At 45.8% G+C, this 25,686-nt stretch overlaps 1 protein-coding gene and 1 long non-coding RNA gene across 2 annotated transcripts in view; both read left to right on the top strand.

The window, feature by feature from the left end:
- Positions 1 to 25,686, top strand: part of LOC135810454 (fibrillin-2-like) — a 159,025-nt gene that overhangs the window by 39,295 nt on the left and 94,044 nt on the right. The window lies entirely within an intron of this gene.
- On the top strand, positions 7,753 to 9,785 carry LOC135809329 (uncharacterized). Its single transcript, XR_010552183.1, has 3 exons — positions 7,753 to 7,905; positions 9,197 to 9,319; positions 9,642 to 9,785. It is a non-coding gene; the product is annotated as an uncharacterized LOC135809329 (long non-coding RNA).

The raw sequence follows: 25,686 nt of genomic DNA, 5'->3' as shown, positions 1-25,686 counted from the left end.
GCAGAATCCGCCGGTCCCTACTGTGACGTCAAAGAGATAAACTTTGTGTGGGAATAGATCATAAGTTATGTCATCATGACGTCATAGAATTTAGTCTAAACTTCCAGATGCTATAACTCCAGAACGGTTGCTCAGATCAACCTCGGACTTTCGCCATTGGAATCACTGCTTTTCGAGCAGAGTTATGTCATCATGACGTCATAGAATTTAGTCTAAACTTCCAGATGCTATAACTCCAGAACGGTTGCTCAGATCAACCTCGGACTTTCGCCATTGGAATCACTGCTTTTCGAGCAGAATCTGCCACCTTTTCGAGCAGAATCTGCCGGTCCCTACTGTGCGGACTTTCGCCATTGGAATCAGTGGATTTGCCCTACAAGTTCTGAATTTTTGATTTTAGGGTGAACTTCCCCTTTAACACAGTAGAGAGGTGATAAAACAAAGAAGAGTAGCTAAAAGCAGCAAACAAAAAATGCGTGATCCATACCCATCAACATTTAACTCCAACACAGCCACTACACATTTAGGACACTTCACTTCTCAACTCCCAAATTTTAGGGCCTTCCCCATCATCAGGGTCCACTTGAGAAGTAAAGTTTCCTAAACTGTTGTCGTCTGCTATTTTTTTGCTTCGACCACCAGGATTAGCTCTTAGCTTTTCATTGGCTTGTTGTGTGAGCCTGTAATACATTTGTCAATGGATGGTGGCCATGGGCATTGTCACTCTGTGGGCATTGTTACTGTCAACTTACCGGTATTGCTTTGGTGTCGTTATAATCGAATAGTATACTTCCAGCACTCTGATGGCTTATCGTTACTTTCTTTGTGTTACAGTGGTTAGCTGCCCACAGCCTGTGGCACCGGCCTATGGCAGTGTGACAACTGGCAATTTCACGTACAATGTGACGTTGAATTTCTCATGCTGGGCTGGCTATGAGCTCAGTGGTGCGGAGAGTGTTGTTTGTCAAGCCAACGGGCAATCGTCAGACTCAAGTTCTACACTGTGCAGTGGTGAGCTTGTGTGTCCTACCCAATTGTTTAAAAAATCTGCTCGAAATATCTGCCTGGAAGAAGGGATGGTGTACTGTAGCAACAGATACATCTTGTTCATCAATTTTTAGCCCAGATAAAGAATATGGAACTAACTGAAAAATGTATGGGGTCCCGTCTGTAGTTTCAACTAAATATTGATTGTCGTATTCAGCACTCAATAGCACATAGCAGGGCCGGAGGAAGGAGTTTTGGAGTGGTGCGGCTAAACTTTGAGGGGGGGGGGGGTCTGGGGGACTTCAAGAAAATTGAAATAGAGCGAATTTGGGCATATTCGCTCTCAATGGAACTCAAAAGATTTTCAACACTTCACTTTGGCAACTTTTATTGATCCAACATCGGTCTGGTCTTTTTGTATGAAAGCTTTGTCCATCTGAACAGATCTACATACAATGTGTATATAACAAATCCTAACCGTTCTTGAGTTATAGCAGTCAATCGAATGCCGCATTTTCCACACTAATTTAATTTAATTGTCTCCAGTTAGTGCCACATGCCGGCGACGCAGGCTGCTGTGGTTTGGCCATGTGGTGCGAGAGGGTCCAGAATCCGCCTCGTTCCAAGCACTGGAGCTATCCATCAATAAAAAAAACGACATAAAAAGACCCCGTGGCCGTCCACTATTGCGGGGGATAGATCCCTGGAAAGCGCTCTCCAAGCTGCAGGAGATCGACTAACTTGGCTTGACACTGTTGACAGATGCGTCGACTCTGCTCCTGTCTAACAGGTTCAGGGAAGATGCGAGCTGTGTGTATTATTATTTCTATGGGTTAGGCCCAATGCTATTCTTATAGGGTATTCACACGACGTGAAAATGAACGAAAACACGTTTGTACAAAAGTGGACAAACTGCCCATCGGATTCACACAGACAACAGACCCGTGCAAATCTCGTACTCGTGTACGTAGTTCCGCGCATATAAGCCCATGGGCCTATATCCGGATATAAGCCCATGGGCCTATATCCGGATATAAGCCCATGGGCCTATATCCGGATATAAGCCCACCTCCGTTTATAGGCCCATGGGCTAATAAACAGACCCAAACACCGTAGTACAGCATGTCAGTGCAGACTACATTACCAGTACCGGTACCTATGGTAGGCGGACAACCGCGCACGGACTTGTACTTTTTCGCGTGCCAGCTGCCTTCAAAATTCGAATATAGGCCCAGGGCTAAAAAACGAACCATTATTACTGATTTATTTTCCCGGAAAATGCATTATTTCATATACTCCCTTTAATTCGAACCTCAAATTGCCAGGCCCTAACTTCGAATTATCCAGAACTTCTAATTATCCAAATGCAGCCCCATGCACTGATATGTATGTCAAAATGCTTGAAACCGCATGCTGAATATTTTTCCCCAATTTTTTTGCATCAATGAAACATAGGTGGTCGTACCGGTCATGTACAACGGATCATCAAAACACTGCATCGACATAAAATCATTTTGACATTATCTTCATCTGCTAGTGAAGAAGTTGTCAGTCACTGCAGCTTTCCTGAAACAATTCCAACGGAAAAGAACTGCGCTGCCTAATCCGCGTCATGAAAGGCCGTAGGACAGCAGCACGTCGTTCTGAAGAACGGAAGTGAAGCATAGGGATAGACAATATTTACGACAATAGTGTTGTTGTGCGCCAACATCTCCGCGCACGAGCTGGCGCGGCAAGAGAGGCCATCGAGATCCGCGAAGAGAGTCAGCCACCTGGAAGAAGTCGTCTTCAATCAAACCTTTGCAATTTGCCTCGCACGGGCTTGAATCAAATTTCGAGAGAAGGTGGGTTTCTTGAACGCTATAGTCGATCCTGGAGCGGACCATCGATCGATTTTTGAGCTACTCTTGGCTAGAGAAGGAGAAAAGAATGAACTTCGAATTACAAGGATAGCAACTCAATCTCACTTCGAAATAAGCGTTCAAAAGACATAGCCAATGTACTGTAAACAGCTCTTCTGTACGAAGACTGGGTTCGAATTATCCAACCGGCGCACTTTTCGTACTTCGAATTATACTGTATAACACATTCGATTTTGACTTGAAGTGACTAGCAGAAGATCGGTACCGCGGTACGACGAAAAAGTTCGAATTACACGGAATGTTCGAATTATACCGTATTCGAATTAGAGGGAGTCTACCTGTATTAGCCCATGGGCTTATATGCGCGGAACTACGGTAACTACTTGAGTACAGTGTACCATACTCAAGTACTCTCGTTGTTTTATTCACGCGCAACGCACAAACGTGGGCCTACAGTCCATTTCAAAACTATAGACGCGCAGTGTTTTTGAAATATTTCAAATTTGGCTCGAACTTTTTGAGAATAGTTTTCGGAATATTGCTCAGGTCCGCTTGGATAACAGACGCCCAATTTGGAAAAAAATATGCACAAAGTGATCACAGATTTTATGTGGTATAGATGCTGGCATAATGGCTTTTGCCTAGGTACGCGTCTATAGTTTTGAAATGGACTGTAGGACCCCCGACAGAATGTGGCATTTATTTGAAGGCAGGCGTAGGGTCCAGTTAGCCCGTCCGGTTTCATTTACTTGCTCATATCTTGTGTACCCGTTACAGATATAGATGAGTGTGCCACTGGTGGTCATGATTGTGATGCAATGGCATCATGTAACAACACCCTTGGTTCATTTGGATGTTCCTGTAAGAATGGATATTACGGAAATGGAACATCTTGTGAAGGTATGCAGTTAGCCAGTTAGTCTGACATTCAATAAGAAAATAAGCGTGGTGTACACTCAAACCTCATTTATCCGGGCAGTCCGGGACCGAGCTCTGCCCTTGACTATCTTGAATATCTGCATCTCTGAGTCACATACCTTTTGGGTTTACCCTGTCAAAGGGCTTCGAAATTGCACGGGGCAACTGGTCCCAAGAAGTTTGCGAACGTGCAGAATTCATATTCACGCAATCCATTATAAAATTATAAATCCAATTTCAAAAAACTGATCCCGTGCCACTGATCCAGTGCCATGTAAAATATATTGATTGTTTATCGTCAGCTTTTCCCAAGAAATCGGGGCGGACGGGAGGGTTTTTATTTTATTTTTATTAACAGGTTATGCAAGTACCCGGTACATGTATAGCTGTAGGGTAGGTGTTCGCAACCCCAGACATGCCTTTTTCTTCGGTTTTTTTGTTGTATTTTTTTTGAAGCCATTTGGCGCAGAGTGAGATAAATCCATGGGATGCAGGTGAATCGTCAGCCATGAATGACATCTTCAAGACAATTTTGAGGATTCTAATAAGGAAAGGTGCAACAATCAATGTAGAAAATGAAGAAAATCAGGCAGCTGATAATCTTTCACTTTTCAAGCCCATACTGGCACCATAGCAACTAAGTTATGGTTCAGTCTGGGGACTTGACCTTCGAAAATCTAAGCCATGCTGATTAGAGGCCGTAGAAGGCAGGACATACAGTGCATTTACCAGTACTGTGGTAGGATGTAAGGTCCTCCGACACAGCACACACACACGCACAGCAAGGTCAAGTCTTTGTATATACTTCGGAAGTAGTTATGATCCATTAATCTTACGCGTTTCTGCCTGTAAGGCTTCGTCAGAGACAAGGATGGAATATAATGAATAAAGACTAGTAGTTATATAGGGCTTGATTCTATGTGCCAGATGGGTGCTTGGGCGGTAAAGGCGCAATAACTTGAGTTGCAGACAAGTGTAACAAATGTCAAAAAAGTTGTACAAGTTGAACTAATGTACCGTATTTTTCGGAGTATAGTGTGCACCTTTGTATAACGCGCACCCCCAATCTTCATTGGGGGTGCGCACTTCAATCTGCATTGAAGTACATGCATTTCATATTCGGAGCATAGTGCGCACCTGCGATTTAGGGCCTAAAATAGCACATCTAAAGTGCGCACTATACTCCGGAAAATACGGTACTAAACCGTAAGACTGGGGTCAAAATATGCGGTCAGAGTACCAGAATGTTTGTACAGAGTCAAGATTATGCAGAATCAAAGAGAGCGGGAAAAAAGGGGCGGGAAAGTTTAGGTGGGAACCAGAAATTTCTGGTTCCCACCTAAACATCGGGGCGGGCGCGGACGATAAACAATCAACTTTTTTTACTTGGCCTAAGCCGATCGTTATGATATCAGCTAAGAAAGAGAAAGAAAGAGAGAGAGAGAGAGATTGAGTGTGTTAGCTCAACATAGAGCACCGAGTGATTGAATGAGTATTCAGAAGTGTGATATAAAGTGTATGTTTGATCGTTGAGCTGTAAAGGCGACCCTGAGCTGGGACAGGTGCACAGTCCTGTGTATATGGCATATGGGGTGCCCCAATCAGTCAGCGTGTGCAGACGTGCACGAGCAGTGCATGCCCTGTGCATGTATGTAGATGCCCAAAGACAAAAGGACATGGCTAAGTATAGTGTTGAAACGATCTCACCGGGTACTCGTTAGCTCTCTCGCCAGAAACTCGGCTCGTTTGTGCGGCCAGCTCGTTTGCACAAACGAACACCGTACCGTGCTCCGTACACATGGTGGTACATGTCGACCGGAGAGTCGTAAAATATTTTACGACTCCCTGGTCGAGAGTTCAGTCCCACGCAAAGTGAAAATCACTCGCAGTTACGGTGACTATGCCTGCACAACACTGGGTTGTTTCGGTTGTCGTTGCAGCTTTGGTGAGCTCCACTGATGTCTTGTTCCGCATCTGCTGATCTGTCACAGGACATGCTTCTGTCAACTCTCCATTCAAGTGAAAGTTACACTCAGTCATTTGAAAGTTTTCTCCCGCAATGCAGCGAAGAACAGGGCTACTTGCAATCTTTGCAAAACAGTCTATTCTTACAAAGTCTGCTCAACGACGGCGCTGAAATGACATCTCGACACCAAACAGCAGTCCGAAGCGAAGCAGCAGCAACCCCAAATGCCGTCGGTGATAATTATTTGAACCAGCTGAATTGAAAATAATCGAACTTAGAAAAAATATATTTCAAAAAATCATATTTGCCGCATCAATGAAACCAAGAGTGCATAAACAAGAGTATGCAACTGTGGTTATGGGTCAGTGTGCGGCGCGCTGCCTTCATTACGTAACTTGCCTTCATCACGCTCTGAAGGCATGCATCCAAACTCTCAATTTCTCGCACGAGCCCATCCGTTTTTGCTCGATTCGTTCCAGTACCTACACAATCTCTGAATTCTGGCGCGTGAACTCCAGTTCCGTACGAAAGTTCATTTCAAACTGGAGGGAAAGTGCGGTGTTTGATTTTTCCGCAGTGCGCGGACTGCAGCTGAATGATGTAATGAAGGCAGCGCGCCGCGCATCTGGCCCATAGAAAAGAGATCACAGTTGCATACTCTTGTTTATGGACTCTTGATGAAACTCGTTAGCTCGCTCGATAGCTTGCTCGTTAGTGGAACTGTTCGCTCGTTTGTTATAGATACGCTCGTTTCAACAAGCTAAGTATAAGGAACATGAGGAAAGGAAGAAGTGAGGGTCTCTGCATGTGATAAGTGCTAAAAAGGGTCAACTGCATTAACCCCACAGAATGAATGCAGGCATGGGGTCCAGTTAGTTCGTCCGATTTCATTTACTTGCTCATATCTTCAAGAGTATATAACCCCCCAAGAGTGTGCAACTCCTGATACCCTTTCTATGGGGTACGCCGACATCACGTGGTGCAGCGTCGCAGTTGTACGTTTCCAGCCCGTTTTTAGCGAGAAGCGGAGTAATAAAAAAAGCACTCTCTGACAGAAACTCACTGCGGGTATGCAGATCTCCAGCAGATATTCAGATTGCGCGCACGCTATCCTTCGTTTGTACATAGTACGAACGTATCTGAGACACGTGATGTGAGTTTTCGCCGTCGGAGACCCCATATGCAGAGTTGCACACTCTTGGGGGGTTATACACTCTTGATATCTTGTGTACCCGTTACAGATATGGATGAGTGTGCCACTGGTGGTCATGATTGTGATGCAATGGCATCATGTAACAACACCCTTGGTTCGTTTGAATGTTCCTGTAAGAATGGATATTACGGAAATGGAACATCTTGTGAAGGTATGCAGTTGGCCAGTTAGTCTGACTTTCAGTAATTTAATTTTAAAGCGTGCGTGCACATGATGTGCCGGGCAGCTCCACAGACCCCTGAGCATATTATCTGACGTGAATGATCAAGAAAATAAGCATTGTTGTGCACTCAACCCTAATTTATACAGGCGGTCAGGGACCAAGCTCTGCCCATGGCTGCAACATATGTTCGGGGAATGGCCAGAATTATGGCGCGACGTCACTATTTCCACAAAACTCGCCCAAAGGGTACCCGGTTGACTGAAGTGACCTCACGTGACGTCTGACGTATGAGTGTATGAGCGAGTTTTCCTTGCTCCAAAATGTGCTTTCAGATTTCTGTGTTGATCCCTACGTGGGGCCTCTCGCTGTTCTTGATTACTTGACTTTACTTTAGATCATCTACAGCTCACGAAAAGCTCATGGAACATTCGTATCCACACCGCTTCCTGCTTTGTACACAGTTTTTTTGGGAATTTGCCCCAAGGGAGTTGAGCTTGAGTCTGATACTTTCATGTGTGTTTCATTTGTATATGCGTGCGCGCGCGCGTGTGTGTGTGTGTGTGTGTGTGTGTATGCCATGTGCGTACATGGGTGGGCGTGTGTGTGTGTGTCTGTACAGTCAACACTTGTCAGATCAGTGCTCCACGAAATGGCACCATAAGTCCTGTTTTGACTTCTATCCAGTTCAAAGAGACAGTTGTGTATTCATGTGACAGCGGATATCATCTGGCTGGTAAAGACAGAGCTCTTTGTCAAGCCAGTGGCACTTTGGATGCTGTGCCCCCGAAGTGTCAAGGTGAGGTTATCATGGGAATCTGTGTAATGTTCAATAACTCCTGAAATTTCTTGTAGATATTCCACAGGCAGTGGTGAAAGTCCTATTAGGTACGGCAGCCCGAGAAGCAAGTGCTAGTGTGCCCTGAAGGGTCTGGAGGTCGTGCTGAGCATGGTCATAATAACACTATCACTTGTATCACCAGCATCATGACTTCAAACAAAAATGTTGCTGGTGGGTGAGGTCGGCCAGAGAGCGCATGTAGTGGAGGGGGAATTGCTTTACTGATAGACAGGCCGAAAGTTGCTGCTTACCCTTTTAGAATTCCCCCTTGCCTTAAAATTCACAATTCCTACTTCCTACTCTGCACGTAATGGTATTCGCCATTTCTTCGTCGTTCATCTTGAGTTTTATTGTGTCAACCCGAGGATGAGTCCAGTCTGATTACTTGATAGAAATTAGAGAGGCTTTTGCAGTAAAGCGCCTATGATTGTATAATAATGCAGAATTTGTGTGAGGTGCTGATGTTGTTGCCCTAAGGACTAGAGAGTTATAGATTGCATTATGTGTAGGACCACTCCGGGGTGGTGCATATATGGAAATGTTACGACGTGATGATTGTGAATTGCGACTTGACTTCCATTCTCTCTACTGTGTGGAAAGCTCTGCCTGAGGCTATGAAACAAAAGGTTCAGCAGGATGCATGATTCACTGAGTATGCATTCCGAGTAACGCCAAGAAGCAAGGAATATGTACAGGTGTGCTTTGAGCGTGGGATACAACATACAAGGCGATGTGTCTCACCAGTTGGTCGGACCGTTTAACTGCTGGCCATGGCTTAGCACTGAGGGTTTGAGACGCCACACATGTAAATGGAAGCATGCATAATTCCTGAAGCGGCCTTGAGTGATGTTGATACTATCATTATGTGCTGTTCAGGAAGTTTTTTTGGCAAAACAGAAAATGGGCTCTTTAACGCTGACATTGGCAAATGCATAAGTAAGACGAACAGCATTGTGGCGTGTTCATTTCATCAACACATTTGCCATATGATGGAGAAGTTCACACACACACACACACACACACACACACACACACACACACACACACACACACACACACACACACACACACACACACACACACACACACACACAGACACACGCACACTTGGGAATTATGTGCTAGTGAGATGCACCCATATTTTGTTAGAGAGTGTCCGCCATGGATCAGTGGTGTAGTCACATGGTTCAACAAAATATCTGAAGCGAGATTTCTGAAGGGTTCTGTTTGTGTTGTTTTTTTCTCACAGATATCGATGAGTGTTCAAATGGTGGTCATGATTGCAATGCACTGGCATTATGTCACAATACCATTGGCTCATTTGAATGTTCCTGCGAGACTGGATATTACGGAAATGGGACATCTTGTGAAGGTAAGCCGTAAGCTTTGAACATTCTTTGAACGACAGAAAGTCAGTTGAATATCGACATGATACCATTTCATGAAGGACAGTTGGATTTGCGCTGCGGTCCACCCGCAGTATGGACCTACGCCCTAAGCCTCGCCATGAACTCTTGCACCAGCAGGCTGATGGATCCTGTCTTACCATCCTTTGCTGTTCAGCTAAAGTCACTCATGCCAGAAACACAGCTTGTTTGCGCCATCCTAGGCATGTCGCATGTTTGAATGTTTATGTTTCTGTTATTGTTTTGGGAAACATATATCATTCCCTTCTGTGACCTTGTGTTTTGCAGCTTGTGGAGTTCCGTCAGGACATTTTATACAGTCAATTTCAAGCGATGGAGCTGTAACCTGCGTTCATGGTTACGAGGTTGATCAAGGTAGCACAGCTGAAACCTGTACCAATACTGCTGGTGTATGGCAGAATGCACCTACCTGCAGAAGTAAGCAATCTAGCGGTGTGGTGTCCGGGATAGTAAAGTTCCTTCATTCCTAGGTACAGTTAGTTCTTCAATGCTAGATCTTACACAGTCGACCTGCTCTTATGTATCTTATAGCGGTACTTACATCAGACCAATATTGATTTGATGTTGAACTTTTAGCGGTGACTAGTTCATTTCATACATGTATGTCGTATCACATGTTTCCCCCATTGTTAACCCTCTTCCTAGCGCCAAAAATGTACGTACATGCATGTCCCATGCTTATGATGCATACAAAATTGCATTAGTGTAATCAAAAGTACATTAACCCCAAAAGCCTGCACAACCTCTATTCAGTGCTGTGACGGATAGGCCCAGACAGATCCTGCCGGCAACTCTTTCGGCAAAATATTGGAGATTTTAAAAAACTGGGCCTTTGGCCGAGTCTCACGCGAACCGTGAATTTTTTTTCTTTTAAAGCGGAAGTTGCCGGCAAAATCGGAGCAAAGTATCGAGATCTTGGATAAAATCGATGCCTGATACTTGGATTTCCTTGTTCTTACCCGTTCAGCACAATACACTGCCAAGGACGAGATCATGTCACCGAAATATGATTCAAATATCACTGGGATTCACAGTGGATTACCATGATTTTGAAGAACCCAGAAACCACCCGTTTTTTATGAAACGTTGTACGGGAAGTGGATAAATTACATGTTTTGCCGGAGCAAAATGAGCAAAATATCGGGTTTCTGGTGCAGGCTCGGCAAAAGATCGAAGATTTCGCAGCAACACGTTGCGGCAACATATCGAGGCGAGCGGAGCAGAATCTGGGCCTAGTGCCGGCAGAACTTCACATCACATGACAAAAGTTTACGGTGGCAAAGTGACCATAAGAGAGTTGAACCCAAAGCAGAGTTACTTCCTCCGCGTCATAAAATTGTCGCTTCCCAGAGCGATTTTTCGACTTTATTTTGTCCACTCGAAGGGCAAAGAAATCAGCTAGGAATTGAGGCAGAGCATTGTCGACGGACCAAACTTTAGTTTGTGGCCTCCCGCTTCGCCGCACTTGCAGCTAAGGTCGACGGCTTCATCAGAGTTTGGGGCAGACCCTTCAGCACTCAACAGTACGCTGAAGAAGACGCGCGTTCAAATTCAGGTCAAGAAACTTCGTTTTCAAGCGATCCATGCCTCCAGGTGGCAGGCGATGAAGGCAAGCTAGCATTTTTCAAGTACACTGTAACGACCTTCCAGCGGGATAGGGTAAGCAGTTCCGCACCTTCTTTCCTTGGCAAGCGTTTCGCTGATTTTATTGGTGTTTTCAGACCTGCTACCTTCGCAGCAACATGCGCCACAAGTAGCGCATTTTAGGAATTTGAGAACACTTTGTTCTTGCCATCGTCAACTTCAGCATTTTGTATTCAGGAGAGATACCAGGATTCTTATACCCGAGCTTGTGGTCTTGATAAATGGCCACTCGAACGATGTGGGACGGCACGAACTCCAGAAAACGAAATGCCTCTGGGGCGGAATAGTGCGAAGCGCGATGAATTTGCTTGATGCGGAAGAGAGCTCCGACAAAATCCGAGACCACCACGGCTTCAGTAACAAGTAGACATTGCGCAGGAAGGGTCGCACCAGTGTTCGAACACAGAAAACAGCGATTCCGACAGTCTGACTAAGACGAGTCTTAGTCACAAATATTGTGATGTGCGAAGCGACAATTTTAATGATGCGGAGGAAGTAGGTACAACCCTGTGTCTATTAAGGTGAAAATTATGTGCACGGGTTTGTCATGTGATGTAAATTTCTGCCGTTGCAGACCCCGTAGCTGGAGGTGCACACTTCGAGGGATTTTTTACGGTTATTTGCTCTTGGTGCCCCTACTGGATTTTTTCACGTCACAGTGGCTTATCAATCGGTTATCATTATAAGGGCAGGTTGCCTGTGTGTGAGTGTATGTGTGTGTGTGTGTGAGAGAGTGCATGTGCACGTGCGTACGTGCATGTGTGTGCCAATGTGTCTGATGTGTGTCTGTGTATCCACATGTGTGCAATGTATATTTGTGCAGTCAAAACCTGTCAGATCAGTTCTCCGGGAAATGGCAGCACCAATACAGTTTCTGCTTCTATCAAGTTCAATGAGACGGTTGTGTATTCATGTGACAACGGCTTTCGTCTTGTGGGTGAAGATAAAGCTTTGTGTGATGCAAGTGGTACTTTGGATGCTGTGCCTCCCAAGTGCCAAGGTGTGTGATTGTGTAGTGCTACTGCGATCTGATATGTTTGGAGTTGTGCCCCGTAGTGTACAGTGTTGTTTATGTGGCTGGCATAATTTGAAACCAATGTCCAATTTTTTTACATATAGGCCCTACCATGAGAAGTATGGCATAGAATGGACTGTACCAATCATTCTATTGAATATGCATATAACCTGTTGATTATTGGAAAGAAATGTTTGAATGAATCACAGTTGCACACCGAGTGTTCATTTGGACTTGCCTGAAGCTGTGATATCTGTTGCAGTAATTTGAACACTGCTGTCTTTTTTCTCCTGTGCAGACATTGTTGAATGCAACAATGCCTCTTTACATGACTGTCACCATGATGCATGGTGTGTGAACACTGATGGAAGTTATGGATGTTCATGCATGTCAGGGTTTACAGGAAATGGAACACATTGTGATGGTGAGTGAAGCGGAATTATGAGTATATTTAATTATTTCAGTGGAGAATAAACCACATGAATGTACCAGAGAATGTCCACTTTACTTGCATAGTCCATGATTGGCGAATGAGGCGGGCTCTTGATCCCAATTGACAAAAACTCAGACTTCGTACTGAAAATGTTTCGACTTCCTTGAGTTTGACTGAGTCATACAAAATATAACTAGATCGTGCGTTTGACTCCCTACTGGACTTCGGACTGTTTATAGGACAATGACTGCCTACTGAGTCCAACCTTATGTACAGTAAAACCTGTAACTAACGACCACCCCTTGGGACCAGAGAAACCGCTCTTTAGTGGCAGGTGGTCCTTAGTTAGGGGCTTGCACCGCACAACCATAATAATGAATGTGAGACCGTCCGTGCCTGGCGAAGTGGTCTGTAGTAGCAGGCTGGTCACTAGTCACGGTGGTCTGTAGTAGCAGGCTGGTCACTAGTCACGGTGGTCTGTAGTAGCAGGCTGGTCACTAGTCACGGTGGTCTGTAGTAGCAGGCTGGTCACTAGTCACGGTGGTCTGTAGTAGCAGGCTGGTCACTAGTCACGGTGGTCTGTAGTAGCAGGCTGGTCACTAGTCACAGTGGTCTGTAGTAGCAGGCTGGTCACTAGTCACGGTGGTCTGTAGTAGCAGGCTGGTCACTAGTCACGGTGGTCTGTAGTAGCAGGCTGGTCACTAGTCACGGTGGTCTGTAGTAGCAGGCTGGTCACTAGTCAGGGTGGTCTGTAGTAGCAGGCTGGTCACTAGTCACGGTGGTCTGTAGTAGCAGGCTGGTCCCTAGTCACGGTGGTCTGTAGTAGCAGGCTGGTCGCTAGTCACGGTGGTCTGTAGTAGCAGGCTGGTCACTAGTCACCGTGGTCTGTAGTAGCAGGCTGGTCGCTAGTCACGGTGGTCTGTAGTAGCAGGCTGGTCACTAGTCACGGTGGTCTGTAGTAGCAGGCTGGTCACTAGTCACGGTGGTCTGTAGTAGCAGGCTGGTCACTAGTCACGGTGGTCTGTAGTAGCAGGCTGGTCACTAGTCACGGTGGTCTGTAGTAGCAGGCTGGTCACTAGTCACGGTGGTCTGTAGTAGCAGGCTGGTCACTAGTCACGGTGGTCTGTAGTAGCAGGCTGGTCACTAGTCACAGTGGTCTGTAGTAGCAGGCTGGTCACTAGTCACGGTGGTCTGTAGTAGCAGGCTGGTCACTAGTCACGGTGGTCTGTAGTAGCAGGCTGGTCACTAGTCACGGTGGTCTGTAGTAGCAGGCTGGTCACTAGTCAGGGTGGTCTGTAGTAGCAGGCTGGTCACTAGTCACGGTGGTCTGTAGTAGCAGGCTGGTCCCTAGTCACGGTGGTCTGTAGTAGCAGGCTGGTCGCTAGTCACGGTGGTCTGTAGTAGCAGGCTGGTCACTAGTCACCGTGGTCTGTAGTAGCAGGCTGGTCGCTAGTCACGGTGGTCTGTAGTAGCAGGCTGGTCACTAGTCACGGTGGTCTGTAGTAGCAGGCTGGTCACTAGTCACGGTGGTCTGTAGTAGCAGGCTGGTCACTAGTCACGGTGGTCTGTAGTAGGAGGCTGGTCACTAGTCACGGTGGTCTGTAGTAGCAGGCTGGTCACTAGTCACGGTGGTCTGTAGTAGCAGGCTGGTCACTAGTCACGGTGGTCTGTAGTTGCAGGCTGGTCACTAGTCACGGTGGTCTGTAGTAGCAGGCTGGTCACTAGTCACGGTGGTCTGTAGTAGCAGGCTGGTCACTAGTCACGGTGGTCTGTAGTAGCAGGCTGGTCACTAGTCACGGTGGTCTGTAGTAGCAGGCTGGTCACTAGTCACGGTGGTCTGTAGTAGCAGGCTGGTCACTAGTCACGGTGGTCTGTAGTAGCAGGCTGGTCACTAGTCACGGTGGTCTGTAGTAGCAGGCTGGTCACTAGTCACGGTGGTCTGTAGTAGCAGGCTGGTCACTAGTCACGGTGGTCTGTAGTAGCAGGCTGGTCACTAGTCACGGTGGTCTGTAGTAGCAGGCTGGTCACTAGTCACGGTGGTCTGTAGTAGCAGGCTGGTCACTAGTCACGGTGGTCTGTAGTAGCAGGCTGGTCACTAGTCACGGTGGTCTGTAGTAGCAGGCTGGTCACTAGTCACGGTGGTCTGTAGTAGCAGGCTGGTCACTAGTCACGGTGGTCTGTAGTAGCAGGCTGGTCACTAGTCACGGTGGTCTGTAGTAGCAGGCTGGTCACTAGTCACGGTGGTCTGTAGTAGCAGGCTGGTCACTAGTCACGGTGGTCTGTAGTAGCAGGCTGGTCACTAGTCACGGTGGTCTGTAGTAGCAGGCTGGTCACTAGTCACGGTGGTCTGTAGTAGCAGGCTGGTCACTAGTCACGGTGGTCTGTAGTAGCAGGCTGGTCACTAGTCACGGTGGTCTGTAGTAGCAGGCTGGTCACTAGTCACGGTGGTCTGTAGTAGCAGGCTGGTCACTAGTCACGGTGGTCTGTAGTAGCAGGCTGGTCACTAGTCACGGTGGTCTGTAGTAGCAGGCTGGTCACTAGTCACGGTGGTCTGTAGTAGCAGGCTGGTCACTAGTCACGGTGGTCTGTAGTAGCAGGCTGGTCACTAGTCACGGTGGTCTGTAGTAGCAGGCTGGTCACTAGTCACGGTGGTCTGTAGTAGCAGGCTGGTCACTAGTCACGGTGGTCTGTAGTAGCAGGCTGGTCACTAGTCACGGTGGTCTGTAGTAGCAGGCTGGTCACTAGTCACGGTGGTCTGTAGTAGCAGGCTGGTCACTAGTCACGGTGGTCTTTAGTTACAGGTTTTACTGTACATGTACATCAGTTGTCAGATGATTGCCATATGGGCATGAAACTCTGAGCTGCAATTGATTCCGGGTTGCCTTTTGTCTTCTATGTGTGTGTGTGTGTCTGTGTGTCTGGTGTCTGTGTGCATGTGTGTGTGTGTGTGCGCGCGCGTGTGTGTGTGTGTGTCTATATTGAGCTCCTTGATACACTGTACCTTGCTAGTCGGGGTACAACCGGGGGTGAATTCTTGCCCAATCCAACATTGAACAGGGAGGAGGAACCATATTTGGCTTGAATCGAAAGGCATTTGGGAAGCCTATGCCCTGTTTTACCAAGGAGCTTTGTCTCTAAGACTAGAATCATCATTTATCATGTGTTCTTAACAGATATAATGGAGTGTACTGATGCCAGCCTTCATGACTGCCATGAATATGCAAGATGCAAGGATACCCGCGGCTCGTTCTCCTGTAATTGCAACACTGGCTATGAAGGAAATGGAACATCTTGCAGAAGTAAGGTGTAATGTCAGTAATATGGGGGGGGGGGTGTTCTTTCTTTTATTGTCGGATGATCGGCTAACAACATGAAAGTACAGTCTGCACCAGGAATGGAGTGATCGTATATATCAGATGTCGTGATTATATCTTGAACCATCACAATCATTTACTGTTCGGAATGTCACAATGAAGAGAACAAGCTGAACGGACATAGGTTCTAATGATAAAATTGGCTGTAACAGTGGCTGTGGTGCATCAGAACATACTAAGTGTGTATTTATTTCATCGGCTACAGTGGTCACGAGGACAGAGCCAGAGAAAAAAATGACTGCATGTCCAAAGTGATGCAATTCTGCCACCTTGAGAAGATTTTTTCCCACACATCCAATATGTACGTGCATGCCATGCATGCGAGTTGTGATGTGCCCATATTCATGTGAAAAGCTATCTCACGAGCATTCGTAGGGTATAAGAAATCATGCAGTAACATGCAACGTGTGCATCTTACACACCGGTGTGTAGAAAAAAAACAGCATAAAAAATCCCCTTTCCCCTTCAATTCACTGCTACAAGTATCTCTATGTTTTCTTCAGTTATAACATGCGAGCTTCCCAAACCACCGAGTAATGGACTTGTAGGCAATGGCGGGGAACGCTTTACGTACAATGACACCTTGAGCATTTCTTGCTTGAATGGGTATCAGCTGAATGGAGCTGATAGTGTTACTTGTGAAGCTGATGGTCAGCCATCCATGACTGATGGCACTACATGTAATGGTAAGTGTGTGTGCTTGCTTGTTCGTGTGTGTGTGTGTGTGCGTGTGTGTGCGTGTGTGTATGTGTGTATGTGTGTGTATGTATATGTGTGTGTATGTGTGTGTGTGTGCATGTGTGTATGTGTGTACATGTGTGTATATAATGGGTGGGAAAGGGGACATGTGGCCGTCTTACGGCACTGTTCAGGACAGGTGATTGTGTGTGTAACCATTTTTCTTGCTGGGGAGAATGGTAACCCATTGACTGCTTTGAGGCACTGCTGACAGGGCCCTAAGGACCAGCAAAAACGGGTCATTTTTACTGAAAACAACACCACACGTAAAAGTTCATAACTCAGGCATCCATTCTCTAAATTTCATGGTCTTTGGCTTCCTGGAAAGCTACTGCAACAAGGAAGCGTTGAATTGAAGCTCCAGCCTTCACAAGGTTGGAGATGAGCTTTAGGACTAAGCGAATTTGTCCTAAAGACGGAGTGCAATTGTGCAAGTCAAAGAAGCTTGCTTTCAGTCTTCATTCGACTTTCCTTGCTCGAATCGAGGTCAAATTTGTTTGAACACTCCCGCGAGTCCATTGCTCGATATGAACTGAAGTTGTAATGGCATCATGCGGAAAAGTGCAGAAAAAAGAAAATCAAGTGCCCAGGCACTGCGCAAAAATGTTTTTCAATGCGTATCGATCTGGATTTGTGTGAATGTGGTGTGAATACTTGCTGAAAAGGATTTGCACCCTAATAAGGGTGTATATTGCTTTGTGTGCTTTTTACAGATATCGATGAGTGTACCACTAGCGGTCATAATTGTCATGCAATGGCATCATGTAAAAACACCAATGGTTCATTTGAATGTTCGTGTAAGAATGGGTATTATGGAAATGGGACAGCTTGTGAAGGTATGTAAAAAAAGTCGTGTAGTGCAGGTGGAGTATATTAGAGGGGTTCTGTGACTCGCTTGTTTCATACGAACCAAAGTCAGGTCTGGGTTAGAGTGAAGTCCGGTTTGTGGGCTGCTCCGATATCGCACTGTCCCAGATAAGGAAACACAATAGTAAAACCAGTACCGTAAAGTACCGTTGATCCACCCCCACACCATGTCGCTTCCCAGCTGAGTTTTCGCCAGGGGCGGGAATTAGATCAAGGCTGTCAACGTAGAAGATCAGAATCAATGTGCTGGATTGTGCACATTTTCATCCAGCACTGGCACGTATTGTGTACAGCAGTGCATGCGTCAGTTCAACATCGTATTTTGTTGTATACGCCGAAGTCGCTTCACTGGCAGAAAGTCAACATGGGGGGGGGGGGGGTAGTGATTAGAGAGGGGGCGGATCAACTGTACTTTGCGGTACAATCTTGTACCCGTGTTTCTGTTGCTATCTCTCTGTTACTGTTTCAGTTGCCATCGTGTCGCCATGGTAATCGAAGCGCACCTGGTTCTTGAGTCACTGAACCTCTTTTATTCATTATACAATTAGAACGCGAAGCGAAATCAATTTCGTTTCGTGTACGAACAAGTGAACAAGTCACGGAACCTCCCTATTATAATATCAGGCTTTACGGCATTTGTAATTTCTACATGGTTTGTTGTCTGTCTATGTAACCCACACTTTTGATTGTGGCCTTGACCTGCTGACCCTAAAACGCAGCCCGACCCAGACTTGGATGCCATTATATACTTACATGTACACTCATACCTCGTTTATCCGGGCAGTCCGGGACCTTGCACTGCCCGTAACTTTGAAATGTCCGTAACTCCGAATCATATACATCTTGATGGGGAAAAGGCCATCGATATGGCATATGACGTCAATATTTCTACGAAAAGTGACAAAAGAGTAGTAATATTTCCCCTGAAACTCGCCCAAATAGTGCCCGGTAGACCGAAGTGCCCGTAACTTCGGGGTCCGGATAACCGAGGTATGAGTGTATCAGTGCTGAATAAATCAGCATTGCCCAAAAGGGAATGAGACACACATTGTTTCATTTTCCAGTTTAGACAAAATTCTTTTTCATATTAAATCTGGCTTGCCTAGTTCACTTTTTTTTTCTTTTTTTTTACTAGAGCCACGTAAACCCGTCAAGTGTGAGCCATGAATAAGGGGAGTGGTGGCGTGGTCTGGCACTTCGCTGGCCGTGCAGTAATACTCTACTTAGTATCTCAAGCAGTTACAAAGTGGTCTTGCTATGCCCCGTGTCTTTTCGCTATCCAGAATGCCAGTACAGCGCCATCAATGTTGCTAGTGTTGAGAAGACAAGTGGCAAGGTAACTTGTGTTGCCGGCTTCACACGTCTTGAAGGCAATGCTACAGCAAGTTGTCCAAGGAATTCTTCAATTGGCCAATGGGTCAATGTTGGAAGTTGCCAAGGTATGACATCAGGATTGGCCACTTTTTGGTGATTTACTACATAAAAATGATTTCCCAAGGGTATACATGTATGTTTGCGCAGCCCAGTTGAAGATTGAAGTGTTAATAATAGTTGTGTATGTGTATGTCTTTTGGCACTGTTACTGCTGTATATTGTCCAGCCCTATGCTCTGCAGCAAGTATCACTTACGGAAGAGTCGATGGTACAAACGTTACAGTCGTTGGCTCCACAGTCCAGTTGTACTCTAAAGCTGTGTACAACTGCAACACTGGCTTCAGACTATCAAGTGGTGTGAGCGACACATCCATCCAATGTTCTGTTGTTGGTGGTATTGCTGACTTCCACTCAGCTCCTACTTGTGTGGGTAAGTGACATGTACTAAGTGTGCTAACTGATGTTCCGTTTTTAACCCTTTTTGACTCCATCGATCGATATCGATCGATTGGTATACAGGGGCACTAAAAAATCATATCTCTGGTGTTCATTCACTGATTTTCACAAACAACGCATCTACACTTGAATAGTTTGCAGGCAACCTGCCTACACTCAAGAGAGCATTGCATTTCACACAAATCCATTAGAGGTATCGTTTCGACGTTTCAGTCTTTATGACCATCATCAGGAATGAAGTGGACATGGAAAAAACAGCAGTATAAAAGAAGGAAGCAAAGCGCGGTACCTAGTGACAGCTCGCGTAGAGAAGTGCAAAGCACGTCGTGGCGGGTGCATTGCTACATGTACAAACGGCGAGTGGCGTGGGGTTCTACACGCCTCACTGTAGGTGTGAGACTGGAACGGTGCTTGTATCACTGCTGTAGCGCAACATCTACTTTCCTCGCCGTGAAGCTGCGTGAAGCGTCCTTCAAAATTTTGAAAGTATCTACGTTTCGAGAAAATCCTTGGCTATCGCGTCCAAGTTATCCGAAGTCTCTAGGGGGTACGATGCCACCGTAGTGAGCCTCGAAGTCGGAGAAAAACTGTAAAATACACTCCGATCGATAATTTCAAATTTTCACGTTGCACTTGGCAGGGATTTCCCCAGAATGCTACATCATACTCAAGCATGCTGCACACCGCGATTGGTCCATATGTTGTAGCCTTTTGGCCGCTGAGTCGACTGGTTTTGGTCCGAAAAGGCTGCGATGCAGCGTTTGGCCCTTATTCCCAAACGAACACGGTTGAGTAAGCGGTCACGTGCTCATGCGTACACCAGTCGCCTAATCACCGTGCCTGCAGGCTACAATTTTCACATCAATGTTCAACTCAAAGGTTCAAAGCAGGGAGTCGTAAAGAGACTACAACATATGGACCAATCGCGGTCATCCGCACTTTTATAAGAACGAAATGGCGTTTTTAGTGACTTTTTCCATACAAATCCCTATCTAGTAGGGCACAGTCACCCAGTTTCGGTGGAAGTGCGCGTGTTCGATTGGGAATAAAGGAGGAAGGGAGCGTCTCAGCTTCCTCGGACCAAGAAAATTCGACTCAGCACCCCGAAGACTACAACTGGTGAACATTTGATTTTAGGGTATACTTCCCCTTTAAAGAGGGCTTGTTCACACACATACACACAAATGTAGACCTACCCGAAACCTGCCCAAACTGCCAAAGGCAAAGTCAAAAGGTGCGAGTTCCCGTAACCGGTCGGGTTTGCAGTACAGTACGGTATAGGTAGCTACGAATATACTGGGCCACGTGGTGAAAAATTGATTTTAGTGTATACTTCCCCTTTAAGAAATGAATGAATGAAAACCAATGTAGAGATAACAGTAGTGGTGAAACGAATATACCGAATATTCGAATGTTCGTTCGGTTTGTCACATTCGAACGAATATTTCTCATTGCGAATATTCGCTAACCGGGTATGCAGAGTGTACCGGGCGACTTCAAACTTCCGTAACTTCGCGAATACTTGACCGAACCGCTTCATCGAAAGTTCCATCGGCATTAGAAAACTCTCAGCTATCGTCTCGAAGCAACTCGGACGCGATCCGAGGTCTTGGAATGGAGTTATGGCGGCCGAACGAAAAATCACGTCTTGAGCTGTTTTTGAGCGTGTAAAATGCACTTCAGCTGGGGATTTTGTGAAAAATGACCTACATTGTAGAAATAGTGGAGAAATATGTGCCTTCGTTTGTCATGCCTAATAATAGTGACAATATTCAATAAAATGACTGAGAGGAGGGTGTGTGATGTCATCCGTGTTAACGAAAGAATATTCGTTCGTTCGTTCGTTAAGCCAAAGAATATTCGGCTACTGGGTTTTGATATTCGTTTCACCACTAGATAACAGAGATTGCAAACGCGGCACGTAATGAAATAATGAAATTGTGCTAGTTGTGCTAAGACAGTGATAGGCCAAGAAGAATCTTGTGTGATAATTCAAATTATGTACGATTTTGAGCATTTTGTATGTGTGTGGGTTTATTTTTGTCTCAACTGTTGCTTTTTTCCTCTTTAAACTTTATTATAGCTTGCAAGATTGATGGCAGTGGTCGAAAGATCTCTAGTGTGTCTGATGATGGCACTGTAACTTGCGACAATGGATACTACTACAATGGAACACAGCCTGTGTGCGAAGATCTGTCTCCAAATTGGCAAAACCTTGCATCCTGTTACGGTAAGTGTTTGGGTATTTCAACTGATGGTTTTTTAGTTTTTTTTGTTATTGTAATCTTTACGGTTTGCTTCTTAGCATCCTCCTCCTTTGCTTGTGAAGTTCCGTCAGAACAGTGATTGTGCATTGTGTACGTGTGTATATGTTGATCTTTTGAAAAATGTTTTACACAATGTTTAAATTCTGTGACCGCGTGTTTTGTAGCCTGTAAAGTACCACAAGGACAATTTATTCTGTCGATTTCAAGCAATGGAGCTGTAACCTGTGTTGATGGTTATGAGGTTGATCAAGGTAGCACAGCAAAAACCTGTACCAATACTGTTGGTGTTTGGCAAAATGCACCTCCCTGCACAAGTAAGCAATCATCTAGTGCCCTATTGTTTTTGTTTCGAGGACTGTAATAGCAAGAGTAGATAAGCAAGAGTGTGCAACTCCGCATCTCTCCTGCACAATCTGCAGATACCCCGGCCCACGGCGGAAATTATTGTTGACGTCACCTTTTTACAGAGCACGTACATTTTGCCGCAGAGCAGTGTGAGAGCATGTGCTGAGCACCGACCTTGTAATGTACGAGGCAACACTTCCCAAAAGACTCTGCGTCGTAGAAAAGATTACGTCAACAATAAGTTGTGTGTGTGTGTGTGTGTGTCTGTGTGTGTGTGTGTGTGTGTGTGTGTGTGTGTGTGTGTGTGTGTGTGTGTGCGTGTGTGTCACAATCCAGTGTGTCGTTACTATATTGGCTTTCATGCCTCAGGTTGTTGGTATGTCTGTTGGCTCTGGGTTCCAAGTACTCAGTAGCCGAGGCTGGTAGGTAAAGTAACTCCAATTTCACTTCAAGGTACCAGTGCATCTAGTATCTGCTTCTACCAAAGCAGCGTGCTGTCTATACTGGTTACCCCGGCAAGTGTAGGCTGTGCATAGGTAACTGTCTTGGCCGTTTTATACCGATGTACTCCGTGTGGTGTAGACTAGGTGTGCATTGGTGGTCGATTCACATGGCTTCGCCAGTTGTGTGGATTAGACAGTTTTCTGGCGCAAGTCTTGATCTGTCTCATTCAGATCTTGGTCGCTATCGTTGCTATAAGAGAAAATCTGCACATCCAATGCATTTGCAGATTTGCGTGCTTCTCTTGCGACGGGCGTATACATGGTACATGGTGTGTGTGTGTGCGTGTGTGTGCGTGTGTGTGTGTGTGCGTGCGCGCGTGGGTGATGGTGCAGGTGGGTGTGCGTATGTGTGTTTGCATGAGCATGCGTACCTGTGTGTGTGTCTTTGTGCGAGGGTGCAGGTGGGTGTGCATGTGGGTGTCAATGCGTGCACGTGGGTGCAGGCATGTGTGTAGGAGAGTAATTGGGTGTAAAAATGCTTGTGTGTATGTATGTTTGTGTGTGTGTGTGTGTGTGTTTGTGTGTGTGTGTGTGTGTACACATGGGTGCACGTGTGTATGTGCATGTATGTATATACGATGTGCATGTATGTATGTACAATGTGCACGATATATATCTGGTGTGTGCCTGTGTATCCAAGTATGTGCAATGTTTGTTTACTCTTTGTTGCAGTCAAAACCTGTCAGATCAGTGCTCCCGGAAATGGCAGGACAAATCCAGTTTCTGCTTCTATCAAGTTCAATGAGACAGTTGTGTATTCATGTAATAACGGTTTTCGTCTTGTGGGTCAAGACAAAGTTCTTTGTGATGCTAATGGTACTCTGGATGCTGTACCTCCCAAGTGCCATGGTGCGTGATAGTTGTTGTGTTACCATTGCTGCGAATATAGCTAATATACTTGGTCCGCCAAGTTAAAATTGGCGCTTATTTTCTCACTTGGTTTTTCGGTGTTCTGCCTGTGTCACACGGCATGGAACCACCGATTCACCATCCGAACATAACCATTGACCATTGCATCCGACGACATGGCAGCACAAACCATCACAGAAGTTGAGATCGGTTCGTTTGAGTCTTTTTGACGGAGCTGCCGCCGACGAACACTTCCGTCAGCGCAAGAAAACACTGCAACCTCCGTTCGAGTCCGTAAAATAGGTCAGGATGTTCGCATTTCAGAGCGATGGAGAATACAGTTTCTGTCTACTTCCAGGTGTCTGATGGCAAGGATTTTTTACCCCGGGGAGGTATAGAAAAGCTGAAAAAGCGCTTCGCGAGCTTATTTGAGTGCTTGCACAGCACAGCACCTAGTGAAGGGCTATCACCAGCAAATCGCTGACGAAGAAACTGCAGCTCATGTCGACATCTCCAGTAAGTGAGACCAATCCGGCGGACACACTTTGAAGCTCACAGAGGACAGGGCAAAGGAGCTAATCAAGTAAAACACCAAGTGCTGAGGGAAACACTCGTGCAAAGCACTTTCAGGAAACTAGCCGAAAAGCCTGGTGCACGGCGTTAGGACTTACTAGTAGGTACTACTAGTACTAGGTGCAGACGCACAGGTAACCAGTGCTACATCAAGCGGAAGCTATCACTGCGCTGCAGGTACAAGCACCAGCGGCTCGCGCGGGTGCTGATCAGCAAGTACGACAAGCACAAGAGGCGATTTGAAAAAAAGGACACTGATATGGCGTTGCCTTTTTGTCTCAAACAAAGTCGCATTATTGCGACGAACGGGGATAACACTTGCAGCCAACATGCAGGCAGTCTCACTCAGCTTCTGATCGGCAAGGTGACAGGCATGCATTGCCTTTGAGCGTGATTCGAGACGAGGAGAAGTGGAACAAGCTATGAAACGTGCAGCAGCTATCCGGATCGAACGTTTTGAGCTCTTCCTCCAGCGACGATAGTGGCGAGGAGGATGTGTAACTTGCTTGAATTTTCGACTGAGTTGCTTACGGACATGTAAATAATCATGTATATAGTGCTTTGTGATCGTGGCTTGCTTCAAATATTCGTATTTCCTTCCTGAGAGAAGTGTGAAGATAAGCGCCAATTTTAACTGGGCGGATCAAGTATTTTGAACTGGACCATTTTCAAGTGCATAGCACACCCTGGGGACTTTCTACATTTACTGGTGCCTTATTTTGTGTTATTGTAGCAATCATTTGTCTAGATAATGGTTGTGCTTAGAGTTGGAGTGTTCAAACTTGGACTTCAGCTGATTCTGTGGAGAGCTTGGTGGCAATCCGAAAGCGAAAGCGTCATTTTCTGATTTTTGTGTTTTTTTCACCCCATTCAACGAAAATGCAGTTGACACAGTAGTCAGTACTAGAGGGTTCATAAAAGGCACATCTGTCTGGGGTGAAGTCAGGTGTTCGCCCCGTACGTTGCATTTCACATTTCAAGACAGTTATTTTGAAAATGGAAAAAAAGTGGGTGATGGGGTAACTGTTTTCCCTGCCCCCCCCCCCCCCCCCCCCCCCCACACACACACACTATTTTGACCTGGCTAGAACCCTGCTGATGCCTTGTCTTTATGTTCAGACATTGTTGAATGCAACGATACATCTTTACATGACTGTCACCATGATGCATGGTGTGTGAACACTGATGGAAGTTACCGATGCTCGTGCATGTCAGGGTTTACAGGAAATGGAACACACTGTGGTGGTAAGTGAGGTTAGAGCATGCAGAGTTGTATTGTTATTGAGGTCTCCATCATCTAATATTGTTTTGGTTCGCTTTCCTTATTGCTGTTTCAAGTTAATCCATGCGCATGTTGTAGCTCAGAAGTCCGTGGACTTAGCGTTTCTATTGTCGAAATGCTCCAAAGAGTTCTTGCTGTGGGCTTGCTCCTCTAAATGCTACGATTGATGTAGAAAGCAGAAGTCTTGATTGAATTTATGCGATGGCGAATTCATTTGTTTCTACTTAGACATACTTGAGTGTACTAATGGGAGCCTTCATGACTGTCATAGAAATGCAAGATGTACTGATACCGTCGGCTCATATACATGTCACTGCAATACTGGCTATAATGGAAATGGAACATCTTGCAGAAGTAAGAGCTTCTGTTGTTTTGATATGGTTGTATTTTTGTTGTACTCCGAAGCCATAGTTTAGTGTTTGTGTGTCATACAGGAAGCCGTGTAACAATGTCTGTTCCAGAGCTGGGTTGGGGGTGCTTGGATCCGTTTGGAAAAAGAACACTGGCCACTTGTGACTCAGTAGGGAGTCATGTTGAGTACTTTTTTATACTTCAAGGGGGTACACACTGATATGACAGGCTCGTGCAGACA

Source organism: Sycon ciliatum, chromosome 2 (genome assembly GCF_964019385.1).
Source record: "Sycon ciliatum chromosome 2, ocSycCili1.1, whole genome shotgun sequence".
NCBI lineage: Eukaryota > Metazoa > Porifera > Calcarea > Leucosolenida > Sycettidae > Sycon > Sycon ciliatum.
The sequence above is the reverse complement of the archived record's forward strand: the minus strand, read 5'-3'. Positions and strand labels throughout refer to the sequence as shown.